This window comes from Somniosus microcephalus, chromosome 1 (genome assembly GCF_052327205.1).
Source record: "Somniosus microcephalus isolate GS21.2 chromosome 1, FLI_Smic_1.0, whole genome shotgun sequence".
In the NCBI taxonomy this organism is placed as follows: domain Eukaryota; kingdom Metazoa; phylum Chordata; class Chondrichthyes; order Squaliformes; family Somniosidae; genus Somniosus; species Somniosus microcephalus.
The window spans coordinates 78,739,168-78,757,107 of NC_140987.1; the positions used below are offsets into that span (position 1 = coordinate 78,739,168).

The 17,940-nt window shown below is 54.6% G+C and overlaps 1 protein-coding gene across 7 annotated transcripts in view; it reads right to left on the reverse strand.

Moving 5' to 3' along the window:
* The window catches only part of frmpd1a (FERM and PDZ domain containing 1a), a 294,153-nt gene that overhangs the window by 176,677 nt on the left and 99,536 nt on the right, over positions 1 to 17,940 (reverse strand). The window lies entirely within an intron of this gene.

Genomic DNA, 17,940 nt, shown 5'->3' on the forward strand with positions numbered 1-17,940 from the left:
GGAGCCGGCCGGAGCCAGAGTGGAAAATCCCAGCAAGACCTGGCGAGAAACATCAAAGGGGCAGAAGCTCTTTCGAGGGTCAGTGGAATCGAAGATGGCAGCCCTGAAATCATGGAACACCTGCCCCGTGCTCTGTCCGTGTTTCGAGCGCGGAAAAATATGAGGCCGCAATCAGGATACAACATACCATCACACAGTTCTCCACAGTTCCCCAAAAAAATGCACACAGGGTAAACTTTAAACTGAAAAGCATAGGAACATGGGTACAGGATGAGGCCATTCAGCCCCTTGCGCCTGCTCCATCATTCAATTAGATCATGGTTGATCTGTACCTCAACTCCATTTACCCGCCTTAGCTCCATATCCCTTGATACCGTTACCCAACAAAAATCTATCAATCACAGTCTTGAAAGCTCCAACTGTCCCAGCATCCATGGTCTTTTGGAGGAGAGAGTTCCAGATTTCCACTCCCTTTTGTGCAACAAAGTGCTTCCTGGTTTCCCTCCAAAATGGCCTAGTTCTAATTTTAAGCTTATGTCCTCTTGCCACTCTGTACAGTCCCCACCGTGTATAGCGGACGCGTTTGTGATGGCTGGTATAATGTGGTAACGTTCTTTAATAAAACAATTTGAATAAAATTTTAAATCATTTCAATTCAATTTGAATTTTTAAAAAGGGCGGAGGGAATCTTCATCCTCTGTCTCTCAACTTCCCCGCTCTGTGTACAATCACAGTGCTGTTACTCAATGGGCTGGAATTTAACTCAGGTGCGGGCTGTTGTCGTGTTATCCGAATTTTGTGTTTCCCACACGAATCTAAATGGATGTGGGAGATTGATGCAATTTTAACTCAATTGGCCTATTGATTTCCAACGTGTGGGAAGTCTTTGCAAATGGGTTTTTCATGACTGAAAATCCCCTCCGATGACATCATCATTGCTGCTGCATTTAAGGTCCACAGCAAGCCTTGCTTCTTCTGCAGACTGTCAAGCTTCTTGACTGTGCAGTGTGAGGGAGCTGCAGCAAAAATGACAAGTGGGAGGGCCAGATCAGCTCCTCGCTTTGACGAGGCGGCACTGCAGGCATTAGTCGATGGGGTTAGGGCCAACAGGGAGGTGCTGTTCCCTTCATCAGGGAGAAAGAGGCCTCCCACTCAGACCAAGGCAGTGTGGATGCAGGTGGCTGAGGAGGTCAACTCCTTGGGAGTCACACTGTAAGGTTTACAAAATTTCAGAAAATTTCGACAGCCCCCGAAGATTATTTGATTAAAGAAAACCTGGTTGGAATGTACCTTAAAAACCCAGGGCATCAAAGATGGCTGCCAGGCCTCATGGCAAAAGAGAAAGACAGCCTGTCTGAACATCTCCCATCACTGGCTGAAGTACTTGAGGTACTTAAACTGTCAATCAACTGCGGTTTAGGAAGTTCAACATCCAACAAAGGATTGTTTGTTTACAAGCTCTCAACAGTGTTGACTCAAGGGCTTAAGCACTTGAAGCTGTCAATCAATTGCGGTTGGAATGTAACCGCAGGACAAAGGACTGTTTACTGAACACTTAAGGATTTGTTTGTCCAGCACTTGAGAAATCAGTGGGACATTTTAAACTGAGGACAAACCAGTTAAACGAATGGGAAATGCATTCAAACCCAGTACGGTCAATGTGTACCCCGGATACGTCCAGATTTGGGCGCGAAGATAAGGGCTCCCAAATGGGGTATAAAGATAGCCCCTCGGGAAGCCATTCTCTCTCTCTCTACCGCCTCGCCTCCAGTGCCCTGCTTACCAGAGGAACAGCTCAGCAGCCCGCCCAAAGAAGTGGAATACCAGCAGTTACTTTTGAATTACTGGGGTATCTCTACTTCGGGGCGGTGAAGAATTCAAGGCAGGTCGCAGGGACACGGAGCAGGCGTTTACTGGTGAGCATAAACTTTCTGGCCCATTACAAGGCAACCTAGATAGGTATAAGGGGTGGGAATTAAAGGGGAATTTTGTTAAATTGTCATTTTTAGTCAATTTTCCCTCGATGTGCCCGTTTTCTCTCCTCCCCGTTAAGTAAAGTGTGCAAGTGTGCTGTATTCATAATTATTTTCACTGTATAGCAATTTATTCTTTATTTTTAATAAACGTTGGTCTTTTTTGCACCCAACCATGAATCTCGTTTTGACTATATCGCTACTGAAATAAGTCCGGCGGTCAGAACCAGAAAGAGAAGCGATTCAAAACTGCACGGGGCCTGGAGCAGCTCAGATACGCCTGACTGGCCAGACAATAACCCCAAAACCAAATACCCCTCCCTTTTCTACAAAATGGCGACCGCGGCAGGACCGTCGGCAACAGTATGCGATGTAGCAGACGGTGGTCTGGGTCTGGAGAGAGCAGCAGTTATTGGTTTTCTTTTTATCACACCTCTGATATGTCTGTGGTTAGGTACCTGCAGGCTCAGGGAAGTTAAAGCAGAGAGTTGGGATAAGGAAATGGAGATTGAAGAATACCAGGCCAAGATAGAGCACCTGGTGGACCAGTTTAGTGAGGGCAAAAGCCACACGAGGTACGAGTTAGAGTACCTGAAGTGCCTAGTTGCAGAGGCCAAGAGCAATGAGATGCGGGTGCGGGAGGAGAATGCCCGCCTCATACAAGAAGTAAGAGACCAGGAGGAAAAAGTTAGGGAAGTAAAGGCAGCGTATAAGCTGGCCTGCGGCCAAGGGTTTGAGGAAGCAGATCATGGCCCCTGTAGGGAAGAGATAGAAAGCTTGAATATGGCTTTAAAGAGGGCAAAGGGGATGATATGTCTTATCAGCCCGAAGACAGGTCAGTCGGACTTTACCGGCAACCCAAATAGAACCGTCCCACAGGCAACACCCAGAACGAAGTTGGTTAGGGAATCAGAGGTCTCACGACCGCCACCCACAGCTCCGAGCTTTCAGGAGCTCTGGCAGTGAGGGGGGGTGGAGGATGAGGTGGTAGAGGAAGCACAGCAGACCCCGCTAGATAGGCCGGGACCAGGACCAGTGTACCCCCTCCGACAATGGAGGTACGGTCCGCCCGTTGATGAAGATGACCCAGGGGTCATCCAGAATCAGTTTGTGGTTCCGTATGGCACCCACCATCTCAGGGACATGGGTAGCCACATCCCCAAGCTCACTAAAAAGGGAGACCCCTCACTGCACTTCAGGGAGATAGAACAAGCAGCTTGTGTTAATGACTGCAATGACGCAGAGCAAGCAAAAATGCTGCTGTTTTCCCTGGGAGATGATCTCCTCCAGACCCTATCTGGCGAGTGCAAAAGAGGGCAGAAGGATTATGAGGATCTGAGGAATGAGATATTGGAGGCCATGGGACTCAATGATGGTAGTCCGTTCGCCCGGGTAGAAAGAACAGTGCAGCTCCCAGGGGAGTCCCCGCAGGCGTTCGCAGACAGGCTGTGGCCAGTCTACCGGAGCGCATGCCCAGGAATACCAGGGCGGGCAGCACTGAACCCAGTCCAATTGACTCACTGGCTCCGTTGTCTTATGACAAACAGCCTACCCCAGATCCAAGCCCAGGTCACGGCTTGGTTTGACCCCCGAAACCCCCAGACCACCGAAGAAGCGGTGATCCGCCAGCTCACAGTAGCCTTTAGAAACATGAGGTGTATCGAGGCGCCCCAACCCAAGGGAAAAGTCCATGAGGTTAAACCTGGGAGCCAGAGTAAGAAAGACTGGCACCAGGAGGGGAACCGTCCCTCCCAGGCTAGGTTAAATTGTTATGGGTGCGGGAAAGACGGTCACTGGAGAAAAGACTGTAAGAATCCCTGGAAAGATAACAAGGGAAAGGATCCCACAGCCCCAGCCCAAAAGGCAGGGCCAGATATCCCTCCCGCTGCGATTGAGTCATTTTTATAGTCCCTACGATCTCTCCTCCTGGCCAGCCAGGGAAAAATAGCTGCCACCACCGGTGCTGTAGTTCCCTCGGCCCCCTCTGCCGCCCCACAATGACTAGAGCCCACACAGCCTGTCTGTGGTAAACCACTGTTACCGTTCACAACCGTTCACTATTGTTACACTGTTGTTATCACTGTTTACACTGTTGTTATCACTACACAAGGTTACCTCTTGCCACGCACGCTGTTATACCTAGGCATACCTCAGCTGACTCCGCCCATGGCTCCGCCTGCTTGCCCAGGTATAAAGGTGACCGCTTGGCTAGTATTCTTCCTTGTTGGAACCGATCACCCACGAGGGTGGGCTCTGTTATTTAGCCAATAAAAACCTATAGTTACTATCTTAACTCGTCGCTTTTCATGGAAAGAATTGATAGGTATATCAATTTTATTGGCTAAATTTTGATATGAGTGGATCGGAGCAGCCAAACGACCAGCCAAACGGCCAGCTACAACAGCCACAGCAGCCGGCCTGGCTGCGAGCCCTCCGACCGCCGTACCTGGATCTAAACCCACAGGCAGCGAACTCAGCCCTCGACTTCGAACACTGGCTGAGCTGTTTCGAATCCTACCTGGGAGAATCCAGCGTGCCTCCGGGATCCAAACTAAGAGTTCTGACTGCCCAGGTGAGCCCTAAAGTATTTGCATTCATCCGGGACCTTGCTACATACGAGGACGCCCTCAACCTGCTAAAAGAGCAGTACCGGAGCCCTGTAAATTCTATGTATGCCAGACATCTCCTAAGATCCCGCTCGCAACAGCCAGGAGAGTCTGTAGATGAATTTTTACGGGCGCTACAAACACTCGGCAGGGACTGTGACTTTAAAGCTGTAACGGCTGCAGAAAATACGGAAGGAAATATCCGCGATGCCTTCGTGAAAGGCCTTCGGTCCGACTACTCACGGCAAAGACTGCTCGAATCAAAGGACCTCGACTTGAATACAACTGCAGCCCTCGCTCGCTCTCTGGAAGTGGCCCATCGGGACCTCGAGGCGTACTCCAGGTACTGTGCTGCGCGACCCTGGGACTCGGGCCCGACTCCGGCCGCAATTCCCCTCGCACCGCCGCCCCTGGGACCCACCACGGCGTCGGTGTCCCGGAATCGATCAGGACCGCCACCCCTGGGACCCGCTGTGGCAGCGGACCTCCGCGATCGGGCCGCCAGCTGCTTCTTCTGTGGCCAGGCGAGACATCAAAGGGCGCGCTGCCCTGCAAGGAACGCGACCTGCTCCAGCTGCAAAAAGAAAGGCCACTTTGTAAACGTCTGCAGGGGGAAAGCCACAGACGCCAGCATTGCCTCATGTGAGTTGTGGGGGCGGCCATCTTTGATCAAGGCCACAGACGCCAGCATTGCCTCAGGTGGGTCGTGGGGGCAGCCATCTTTGATCAAGGCCACAGACGCCAGCAGTGCCTCATGTGAGTTGTGGGGGCGGCCATCTTCCCCGCCATTTTGTCCAACTTCGTGGGGACCCGCGTCATGGGCGCCGCCATTTTGTTCGCCGCACTCGGCCGCCGTTTTGTCTCCAGACCCGACCACCGCCTCGCCTGCAGACTACAGCAGCTCGCTCAGCCATACACTGGCCTCCGTCACGCTTGACCAAGCTCTCCCGCATCATCTGTGCAAGTCCATGATGGACATCGAAGTAAACGGCCACGCCACGTCCTGCCTGTTCGACAGCGGAAGCACGGAGAGTTTTATTCATCCAGACACGGTGAGCTGCTACTCCCTCACTGTCCGGCCAGTGTGCCATCGGATCTCGATGGCGGCGAAGTCCCATTCAACAGACATTAGCGGCTACTGTGTAGTGACCCTGTTGGTTAGGGGCACGGAATATAAAAATTTTAAACTTCTCATCCTGCCCCAGCTCTGCGCTGCTGTCCTACTAGGGCTGGATTTCCAATGCCACCTTCAAAGTGTCACTTTGGCTTACGGTGGACCCCTCCCCCCACTCACAGTCTACAACCAGCAAATTTTAAACCGCCCACCGCGTACCACCTGCGGCCTCTCCACCCTCAAAGTCCCGCCCCCCTCCTTGTTCGCTAACCTCACCCGTGACTGTAAACCCGTCGCTACCAAGAGCAGGCGGTACAGCGCCAGGGACAGAGCTTTTATTAGCTCTGAGGTGCAGCGACTCCTGAAGGAGGGCATCATCGAGGGGAGCAGCAGCCCCTGGCGTGCCCAGGTCGTAGTCGTTAAGACCGGCGATAAACACCGCCTGGTCATCGACTACAGCCAAACCATAAACCGGTACACCCAGCTGGACGCACACCCCCTTCCCCGCATATCTGATATGGTCAACCAGATTGCACAGTACCGGGTATTCTCCACCATTGACCTCAAGTCAGCCTATCACCAACTCCCTATCCGCCCTGAGGACCGCCAGTATACCGCCTTCGAGGCGAACGGCCGCCTCTACCACTTCCTTAGGGTTCCCTTCGGCGTCACCAACGGAGTCTCGGTCTTCCAAAGGGAGATGGACCGGATGGTCGACCAGAACGCGCTTCAGGCCACGTTCCCTTATCTAGATAACATCACCATCTGCGGCCGCGACCAGCAGGACCATGATGTTAATCTGGAGAAATTCCTCCGTACGGCCCAACGGCTGAATCTCACTTACAATAAGGATAAATGTGTGTTTAATACCTCGCGCCTGGCCATCCTCGGCTGCGTAGTAGAGAACGGAGTCATCGGCCCCGACCCCGAAAGAATGCGCCCCCTCATGGAGCTTCCCCTCCCCCACTGCCCAAAGGCGCTGAAGAGAACCCTGGGGCTCTTCGCTTACTATGCCCAATGGGTGCCGAATTATGCGGACAAAGCCAGACCCCTCATGAAGTCCACCTCCTTCCCCCTGACAGCAGAAGCAGGCGCAGCCTTCTCCCTCATAAAAGGAGACATTGCGAAGGCCACAATGCATGCTGTGGATGAGTCCATCCCTTTCCAAGTGGAGAGCGATGCCTCCGACTTCGCCCTAGCGGCAACCCTTAACCAGGCGGGGAGACCTGTGGCCTTCTTCTCAAGGACCCTCCAGGGCCCTGAGATCCGACACTTGTCTGTCGAGAAGGAGGCCCAGGCAATTGTGGAGGCGGTACGACGCTGGAGGCATTACCTGGCAGGCAAACGATTTACCCTCCTCGCGCAAGTTGATAGACTACGGACCCTCCACAACGACCTCTGCCACCCCGGGGTCACCAGACTTTACCACTTCATTAAGGCCCGCAACCTGCCCTACTCCATCGAGGAGGTCAGGACCATGACCAGGAACTGCCAAACCTGTGCCGAATGCAAACCGCATTTCTATAGGCCGGACAGAGCAAGCCTGATCAAGGCCACCCGCCCCTTCGAGCGCTTGAGCATCGATTTTAAGGGGCCCCTCCCGTCCTCTGACCGTAATGTGTACTTCCTCAACATTATTGACGAGTACTCCCATTTCCCCTTTGCCATCCCCTGCCCAGACATGACCAGTACCACGGTCATCAAATGCCTGAACGACCTCTTCGCCTTGTTCGGGTTCCCGAACTATATACATAGCGACCGGGGCGCATCCTTCATGAGCGAGGAACTTCGCCAGTTCCTGCTCGCGAGAGGTATTGCTGCGAGCAGGACCACCAGCTACAACCCCCGGGGGAACGGCCAGGTGGAAAGAGAAAACGCGACAGTTTGGAAGGCCGTCCTCTTAGCCCTAAAGTCTAAGGGCCTCCCAATCTCTCGCTGGCAGGAAGTCCTCCCGGCAGCACTCCATTCCATCCGGTCACTGCTTTGCACTGCCATTAACGCCACCCCCCATGAACGAATGTTTGTTTTCCCCAGGAAGTCGACTACGGGAACCTCGCTACCAACATGGCTGACTTCTCCGGGGCCCGTCTTGCTGCGGAAGCACGTGAGGGCCCATAAAACGGACCCCCTGGTCGAGAGGGTGGACCTCCTGCACGCCAACCCCCAGTACGCCTATGTGGCATACCCAGACGGGCGGGACGACACTGTCTCCTTGCGAGACCTCACACCCTCGGGCACCCCTGAGATACCACCGTTACCCCCCACCACTCCCCCAAATCCAGCTCCTGTAGACGGCATGCCGGAACCCCAGGAGCCTTCGTCGACCACGCAGACACCAGCATTAACATTGGATACTGCACCACCGCCGCCGCTGCTGCGCCGATCAGAAAGGCTTACGAGGCCTCCTGAGAGACTGACATACACGAACTGGTAGTACACTTCGCCCCGCCGGACTCAATTTTAAACAAGGGGTGAATGTGGTAAACCACTGTTACCGTTCACAACCGTTCACTATTGTTGCACTGTTGTTATCACTGTTTACACTGTTGTTATCACTACACAAGGTTACCTCTTGCCACGCACGCTGTTATACCTAGGCATACCTCAGCTGACTCCGCCCATGGCTCCGCCTGCTTGCCCAGGTATAAAGGTGACCGCTTGGCTAGTATTCTTCCTTGTTGGAACCGATCACCCACGAGGGTGGGCTCTGTTATTTAGCCAATAAAAACCTATAGTTACTATCTTAACTCGTCGCTTTTCATGGAATGAATTGATAGGTATATCACTGTCTACCTGTGTGACCTCCGGTATGACGGATGGAAGAGACCGCTTGTACAGATGGAGGTAGAGAGGGTTAAAGGGACCTATCTACTGGATACGGGAGCATCATGCACCGTGATCCACGCAGATAATCCCACCACCTCACCTCTGTCTAGCGGGGTTCCATACGCCCTATCGGGGTTCACCAGTAAGGAACAGGCGGGAGTATTCTCCAAGCCGCTCTCAATCTGCCTGGGCACGATCCGGACCAAATGGACGTGCATCCTGGCAAGGTGGGAGGCGGAGGGAGGGAAGGGGATCCTAGGAGCCGACTTCCTGGTGGGCCACGGGATCCTCGTGGATCTCCGCAATCATTGCCTTTGGGGAGCCAACACGGGTGAGGAGGGAGGTGTAGTAATCATTCCGAGCAAGGAAGGGAAGAGGACCCTGTGTACTGTGAAGCCTAAAGAAGGTTACAACCTCGGGCTCATGGTCGATGGTGTCCCGGGGGAATTTCAGGCAGTCGTGCAGGCCAAACTAGCTGCGTTTGCCACGCATAAGCACGACTGCAGGAGGGTCACAGGGTTTGAGGTTAGAGTGGACGGGGACCCCATGGCCCAGCCCCAGAAACAGCATAATTTCCCCAAAGAAGCAGAACCCGACATGGAGGCAGCCATGTCCTCTTTAGTGCAGCAGGGAGTGTTGAGGCCCATAGCCATCCATGTTAACTCTCCGCTTTGGCCGGTTAGAAAACCGGACAATTCATGGAGAGCCACGGTGGACTATCGGGTGCTCAACAGCAATATCCCCGCGTGCGCCCCCACAGTGGCAGCAGTGGCCGACTTCATCGGGAATATTCCAGCATCCGCGACCACGTTCACGGTGCTGGATATTTCAAATGGGTTCTGGTCCATCCCCTTGAGGAGGGAGGACCAGTATAAGTTTGCTTTCACTTTTAAGGGGCAACAGTATACTTGGAACTGCTTGCCACAAGGCTTCCATAACAGCCCCAGCATCTTCCACCAGTGTATGGCAGGTAGCTTGAAGGAATTTAGTCAGCCCACCCAGTTGCTGCAGTATGTGGATGACCTGCTTTTGTTTACCGACTCAGTCGGGGAGCATGGCCCGCTACTCACCGAACTGCTGGAGCTGCTACAGAATAAAGGGTTCAAGGTCAACCCGAAAAAGGCGCAGATCGGTCAGCAGGAAGTTAAATTCCTGGGTCTAACCGTCCGTGCAGGGGAGAGAGCCACAGACAAGGCTAGGAGGGAAGCGATCCAGGAATTGCCGGTCCCCAACACAGTGAGAGGGGTGAGGTCATTCCTAGGGTTAACAGGGTACTGCAGGGACTTCATTGAAGACTATGCAGCCACAGCAGCCCCCCTGCTCCGACTCCTACACAAGGGAGTGGAGTGGTCTTGGGATGAGGATTGCCAGGCAGCATTTGTCCAACTCAAGGGAGACTTGCAGACCGCACCAGCCCTAGGAGCTATAGATGGGGAGAAGGAGTTCTTTCTGGAGGTAGCGGCTAGTGGGGATAGCCTGAGTGCTGTGTTGCTCCAAGAGCGGCACGGTAGGCTAAGGCCCGTGGTTTACTCCTCCAGAGTACTCAGTGATGTGGAGAGGAGCTACTCAATATGCGAACGGCACCTTTTGGCCACGTATTGGGCTGTGAAAAGATCCTTGATCTTCACAGGCACCTCTCCCATCACCCTCCTCACACACCATACACCCACCCAGATGCTTCTGGACGGGAGGATTAAAGATGGGACAGTTAGCAGTGCCCGCATTGCGCGCTGGACCCTCCTCCTCTCACAGATGGATCTGAGGGTGAGGGGCCTTTGCGAGCCAAAGCTCGCGGCCAATATGGTATATCCTGGAACAGCCAATCGGTGTTCCATAGACGGGGTATGGGAGGTGAACATAGGTTTACGGGCCGGGATACATCCCTCAGGCCGCGAGATCTATGTAGACGGTTCCAGCATGGTATCTGCTGGCAAACGACTCAGGGGTTGTGGAGTCTATGACCCAACGGCAAACATTGCTTTGGCAATCAAGCTCCCCAATACCATGAGCACCCAACAGGCTGAACTGTCCGCGGTGATGTACGTGGTTACCCACCCCGAAATCTTCCCTACCCCGTACACGATTTGCTCTGACAGCATGTTCACTTGCAACTCGTGTACGGAATACCTGGCCATCTGGTCCCGTCGTGGGTATAACTCCGCCGACGGGAGGCCCTTAACAGTAAAGCCCCTGCTGGAGAAAATCCTGGCAGCCGTGGGGGAGGGAGGCGAGGTCTTCATCCACAAAGTGAAGGCCCATTCCTCCACAGAACCCCGCAGCCAGGGTAACCAGCAAGCCGACATGCTGGCCAAGGAGGGTGCTCACACAGGCACTTTCTGGGACCCGTATGAGTCCGGGCCCGTGGCGGCAGTTAGAGGCAGGGATGGGATCCAAGGGAGCTTAGGGGTAGTGTTAGCCCCGGATCGTAAAACAGTCCAAGCCCAGGACCATGTCCTGAAAACTGTTATTAGTGCAGTAATGGAGGGCAGTAAGTTAGAAGGCCCTTACGGCGCAGCCCCCCTCTTCATAAGGGAAGGCATGCTGTTCAGAGAGGAACAGTGGGTAGTACCCCAGCAACACCGGAGGGAGTTCCTTCAACTGGCCCATGTGGGGCCGGGATTGGGACACCCCGGGCCTGAGACCACCTAGCAATGGGTGGAACAGGCGGGATGGTGGCCAGGACTCCGGGAAGACGTCCGCGATTTCTGTGCTAGCTGTCTTGTGTGCGCCGCAAATAACCCTGACCCCCACAGAAGGAAAGTGCCCATTGGACACGTTAGGAGGGTAGAGGGAGCATGGCAGTCGATCCAGATCGACTACATCGGGCCCCTGCCCACCGCCCAGGGAGGCTACAAATATTGCCTCGTCCTGGTAGACGTGTTTTCCAAGTGGGTGGAAGCCTTCCCCTGCAAAACGGCCACAGCATTGGGGACTGCAAGGATCTTGGTACGAGAAGTGTTCTCGCGGTGGGGACTACCCCAGTTTGTGGAGTCCGACCAGGGAAGCCACTTCACCGGCCAAGTCATGCAGAACACCCTTATGCTGCTCGGCATCAAGGGGAAGTGGCATGTAGCTCACAATCCACAGTCCTCAGGGATTGTGGAGCACATGAACCGCACCATTAAGGAAAAGTTGAGGAAGGAGACAGTGGAGTCACCCCAAAAATGGGCAGAGGTCCTGCCTCTAGTCCTCATGGGGATCCGGGCCAGCCAGTCCAAGGGTACAGGGTATTCCCCGCACAAACTCATGACCGGTAGGGTTATGAGGACCCCCACCCATGTCCTAGCCCCAGTCCTTACTGAAGGGCAACTTCGAGAAATAAATCAGGACAAATTCGCCCGAGCACTCCTCAAGCACCTAAAACAGATTTATGGGCAGGCAGCAAGTAGTATGGGGAAGCAGCATCGGAATAACCGGTTGCTGCTCGAGCCTAACAAGAGTCATCAGTGGGAGATAGGGGACCAAGTGATGGTTAGGAACTACGCCTGAGTGGGGAGTTTAGAGCCACTATACATGGGACCCTATAACATAGTCGATAGAGCCAGCTCCATGGTTTATGCAATAAAACTGCCCCGACGCACAAAATGGTTCCATATTAATCAATGCAAATTGTTTAAGCTGGAGGCAGGGAAACAGGCAGCTGGGATTGAACCTGAGATTAGAAATACTCAGCCTGCAGCGCGTACACTCACACAGACTGCACACGCAGGCGCAGTCGCATGCGTGAAGGGAGAAGTCCCCGAGCGATTCCCCCTCTCTTATGGGACTCCAGGGAGGAGCCTGAACCAGGTTTTAGACCTGAAGGGGAAGACTCTCAGCCACTGGCAGCTGGTGGCAAGGGATTGCCCGTCCCCAGCCCAGGTTTGGGAAGGGAGGGACCCGAGGGAGAAGGTCCCCAGCCAGCAAGGACTGTGACCCGAGCTAAGGGTCCGCCCGCCAGGGTAGCCCCACCAGCGACACTCCCTAGGAGGTCTCTTTGGGTACCCCAGCCCGAGAAAGTATGGTCACCCACTTTCCAGTGGAATAGGGCAGTCTCCCGAGTCAGGGAGAAGCCAAAAGACAGAAGTCCTCAACGAGCAGCCATAAGCTGCGAGGGACCAGAAGTTGGGATCAGTCCAGCTTCGCTGCAGGCAGTAGCCTGCAACAGTCCAAACAGGGATTAGACTGGCCGCCCGGAGACGGGCGACGCTTGTATATAGCTTTGTTCAAGTAATGTGTATAGAGGATTAAGTTAGAATGTGTTAATTTTAATTTTATATTGCAATTCGGTAGTGTTAAGTATTAGAGTATAAGTTTTAAGTATGGTACCGTTCCAGAGTGTTGTCTATGTGAGCCGAGGTCGCGGGACCCGAGCCAGGGAACCTGGCTAGATGTTTTTTTAAGTCTTTTTCAGAGTTTCGGAAGGTGCAGAGGACCATCGTGTCTTTGGACGCTCGGGGAAGGGAGCGCCCCTAGCCCACGAAGGGAGGGGTCTGCAGGAGGCAGATGCCCACGAGGGGAGCTGGACAGGATGACTGGGATCCAAGGCAACCCAGTATTCTAGTGAGACCGGTTTCACGTATGGGGAGGCCTCCCTCCAATGCCCGAGGATACGAACCGTCACCCCAAGAAAAGATGTTTCAGGAATTCTGTAAATTTGACTTTTCAGAGGTCAATAAGACCGACTTGTAACTAATCCTGGGTGATGGCAGACGCTGTCCGTGAGAAGTAATTTAAATGTTCTATTCAGTTTCACACACTAGAACACATTGATTGACGTGGAGAATGTGTAACAATACTTGGCACATTATCGTTCACAGCAATTAAACTGTTATTGGAAATCCAGATTAAGATTAAGGCCTAGAAATTCAGTTGGTTGCGCCAGCCGTTAGCGCCTTAGGAGGAGTAGATGTCGGGCGCTAGGCGGCTAGCGCCCGGGCGCAGCGCGATCTGCGCCTCGCCCCAACTTCACTAGAGGTTTAGCGGCGGCGCAAAGTCTTTGCGCGCGCTCAGCTGCGCACGCAGATCATGACGTCATTTCCTCGTGCAACGCCCTTTGTGCGCCCCGAACCGGAACTTCAGTGGCAACGCCCCATTGTGCGCCTGGCGCCCCTAGCGACTGTTAGAGTGGAACGGTGCTCAGCCGATGCAGGGCGCGGGGGGCGCAAATTAAAGGGCACTCCTCCTGCACTATAAAAGGCTGCCATTTCGCAGCACTCCTTCTTGAGAAACGGATCTTTGGAGAGAGACCAAGGTAGATAGCTTTCTGCTTTGGCCCAACACTCGGACAGGTACTTCTGGCTTCAGGCCACAGCTTTCCACTAGTCTTTGCCTTCATTGACATCTCATTGTTTGCCAGCATATTATGGGGGCTGCAATGGGTGTCAACGCTGGCTTTCTCAATTACATCCAAAGGGCTCACAGACGCTGTGAGAGAGTGGCAGCCCTGGCTAGACGGAGAGGGGGCAACAGGCGTCGGCAAAGGAGGCCTTACCCACCCAGAGTATACCGCCAGCAGTTCTCCTATCTCAACATGTCTGAGGAGCAGTGTGTTCGGAGGCTGTGATTCAGAAGGGACGTGGTCACAGAGATCTGCCAGCTGCTTGGCGGTGATCTGCAGCCACAGCTGAGGAGCAGGACGTCTCTGTCGGTGGCAGTGAAGGTGACGGTGGCTCTCAACTTCTATGCCACCGGCTCCTTCCAATCCGCTGCTGGGGACATTGCCAACATCTCCCAGTTCGCCGTGCATTGCTGCATCCACCAGGTGACCAATGCCCTTTTCCAAAGGAGACGTCAGTTCATCTCCTTCTCCATGGCCCTTGCCAAGCAGCAACAGCGTGCAATGGGCTTTGCAGCATTCGCGGGCTTCCCCATGGTGCAGGGCGCCATTGACTGCACACATGTGGCTTTGCGGGCACCTCTGGAGAATGCCGAGGATTACCACAACCGGAAGGGCTACCATTCGCTGAACGTCCAGCTGGTGTGTGACCACAGGCAGCTCATCCTAGCTGTCAATGCCCGCTTTCCAGGCAGCAGCCACGATGCCTTCATCCTGCGACAGACTTCTGTGGCAGACGTATTCCAGGCACAGCCTCACTCACGAGGATGGCTTATCGGGGACAAAGGCTATCCTTTGTGTACCTGGCTGATGACCCCGCTCCGTGCGCCCAGCACCCCTGCTGAAGAGGCATACAACGAGAGCCATCAAGCGACCAGGAACATCATCGAACAAACAATCGGCGTCCTGAAGCAACGGTTCCGCTGTCTGGATCGTTCCGGTGGAGCCCTACAATATTCGCCGGAGTGAGTCTCCCATTTCGTGGTCGTTTGCTGCATGCTGCACAACCTGGCTATCCGCAGGACTCAGCCACTGCCACCAGAGATTGGAGGACCACCTCAGGAGGAGGAGGAGGAGGAGGAGGACCAGCACAGGAGGGAGGCACAAAGTGCAAGGGCCGCCCGTCGCCGGCTTATTGAACGTCGGTTCTAGGCCCCCTCTCAGGGAATGGCTTGTGCCAATGTCAGCAGATGAATGTAGCCGCTCCACAAGCCCTCAGCCGAGCAGGGCAACCAGGACTTAACCAAAAAACCATGCACACTGCAATTTAACCACAATAATTTATTGAAAACCTCTGCCCTTCCCACATTACATGCTCATGTGGAGAAGGCCCCTCCAAAAACACAAAACTACCAGTCTCGGCCTTACAAAAAGAAAGACACCAGTCTCGGCCTTACACAAAAACAACTGCACCAGTGTCGGCCTTACAACAAGCACCAGGCATTTGTGCATACCTCTACTTTTGGCCCTGCGAGGGCGATGCCTTGCGCATCCTTGCCTGGCCCCTGCCCGCCCTGCATCTGCTCCTCAATGGGAGCCCAGTGGCTGCAGCAAGGCTGGGGGAAGGCTGCTGAGGGGCAGGTGGCATGATGGCAGATGCCCTTGGGGGTCGGCCTGCACCAGCTCTGGCCTTGGAGTGGCCGGCTGCTGACTGCTCCAACTCTGGCTGGGCGGCAGCAGTCTGCCCAGCGGCTCGTGGCAGCTGCAATGGCGGAGTGGCAGTGTCGGCTGCAGGAATGGTGCCAACCTGGCAGATCGCAGGTGCTCGCTGGTCGCCTGATACAGTGGCACTCGCACGGGCCAGCACTGCAGCATGCGCAGCAAACAGCTGAAGGACAGACTGCTGGGCTGCTGCTGCGCGGCGGGTGCCCTGGCGATGCCTGGCTGATCCAGCGAGGGTGGCAGCAGTTAGTGCCCGTGTGGCCCTGGTCTGTGTCCGCATGACACCAGCCAGTGAATGGACGGCACGACTGAGCACTTGGCTAGAAGCCGACTGTGCTGCCGCGAAGTCCTGCAGACTCCTGGCCTGTGCTGCACTGAATAGTTCCAGACTCCTGGCCTGTGCTGCACTGAATTGTTGCAGACTCCTGGCCTGTGCTGCTCCAAATTGCTGCACACTCCTTGACAAAGATTCAATGGAGTCAGGCATCCTTGCCACTGCAGCCATGAGCTCAGTGTGCCTGCGCTCAGCCTGGACGGCCATTTCCTCTAGGAGGTGCACCTCCTCTGCGCTGACCATCACAGGACTGGAGGCCGCACTCACCCTCTGGGGAGAAGCCCGCCAAGCTTCCCCACCCCTCCCGCGTTGCTGCAGGCCGCTGGGCCCCGGAGCTTCACTCTCCTCCGACCCTTCCCCCCGGCTCCCCTCCAGGGAAGACGTGTCCCCTACATCACCATGGGCTGGCGCGGCTGAGGGTGGCACTGATGGGCCGGCTTCCTCTTCCTCCTCCTCGTCTTCCGAAGGGCTGACAGTGGCAGCTTGAGGGCCCGCCTCCTCACCTGGCGATTCACCATCTGAAAGCAGGAAGGCACAAGAGTAGCTTTAGAGTGAGGACAGGGCGGCAGCGAGGGAGGCATGAGTGCTGCCATTCACCGCATTGGTCGGACAGTGGCAAAGGATGGTGATCTCATGTGCAAGTGGAACGAGAGAGGTCCAAAAGGTGATGCCTTTACCATTGGTGCCCAGAACAGGGTCGGCATCTCCACTGGCGACGGGGCCAATCAGCCGGCCTGCCATAATGCGCTCCACACGCTGGTCGAGGTCGGAGAGCTCTTTGAGGTCAGGACGGCCTCCCCCGGTCTCAGTTCGGTTGCGCCGGTTGTGCGCCACCTTGGCCTGCAAGAGAAAGGACGGCCTCTAAGCACAGTGTGTAGCCCTGATCTTGTCTGCACTGCCTCCCATGGTCGAAGAGCTTGTACAGTGTGTAGCCCTGATCTTGTCTGCACTGCCTCCCATGGTCGAAGAGCTTGTACAGTGTGTAGCCCTGATCTTGTCTGCACTGCCTCCCATGGTCGAATAGCTTGAACAGTGTGTAGCCCTGATCTTGTCTGCACTGCCTCCCATGGTCGAAGAGCTTGTACAGTGTGTCAAGTGCTGAATGTGCAAGTGATTTTCATGCCAGTCCCATAGCTGCTGGATGAGGGCTGGCCATTAGGGCTTTCAGGTCCCTTTGCCCATAAAGTGAGGTGCACATGCAAGGATGAGGAGGACACTGGAAAGGGTACTCACCCTGACAACCCAAGTGAGGTCGTTGAACTTCTTCCGGCATTGCACAGGAGTCCTGGCAACCACGCTGTTGGAAGACACCCTGTTTGAGACCTCCCTCCAGGCTTTCCGGTAGGCGCTGGGCAGCGGCCTCTTGCCACCTTCTGGAAACAGAACATGGCGCCTGCGCTCCACTCCGCCAACCAGCAGCCTCAGGTCACCGTCGCTGAAGCGCTGCGCTCTCTCCCTGGCCTTCTCCATAGCCCTGGGCGTTGTGCAGGTGAAGCTGAAGTGGTCAGGCCTAGGTTGAGGGCTGCAGTGTGCAGGGCGTGGCAGGCAAACAAATCGACCCTCCCCCTTTAAGAGCTGACCGGCGCCAGAGTGTCTGCCGTCAATCAAGAACTCGCCGCACCGGCGCTGCGCCCGGCCTCAGGGGTATCGCTCAGCACCGCCGGCTTAGCGCCTAAAGATAGTCGTGCATCGCCTGTTTTAGCGCAGCAGCAACCTCTTGGGGCGATGCGACTGAATATCGGTGAAGGGGGCGTGACTTTGCGCCGGGCGCAAACTTTAGCGGCCGCCCGACTTTAGCGCCCCAAAAGTGGCTATACTGAATTTCTAGGCCTAAGAGTTTACAAAAGGCTTGTTAATTATTTTATATTTGTATTATGTACTGGTCCCAACTCCAAAGGAAATAATGTGTGAATTTAGTTCCTAACTGTGAGATTGTACTACTTGTTTAGAGTCAATTGAACAAATTGTATATGCCTGTGGATTGTTGTGTTTGTAGATTGTGGAAGTTTGAAATACATTTATGGCTGAAGAATGGTGCCATTTATTAAAGTGTCAGGCAATTGCATTACAAAAAAGGGAAACTCGTTTCTTCGGTTTGTATTTTTAAC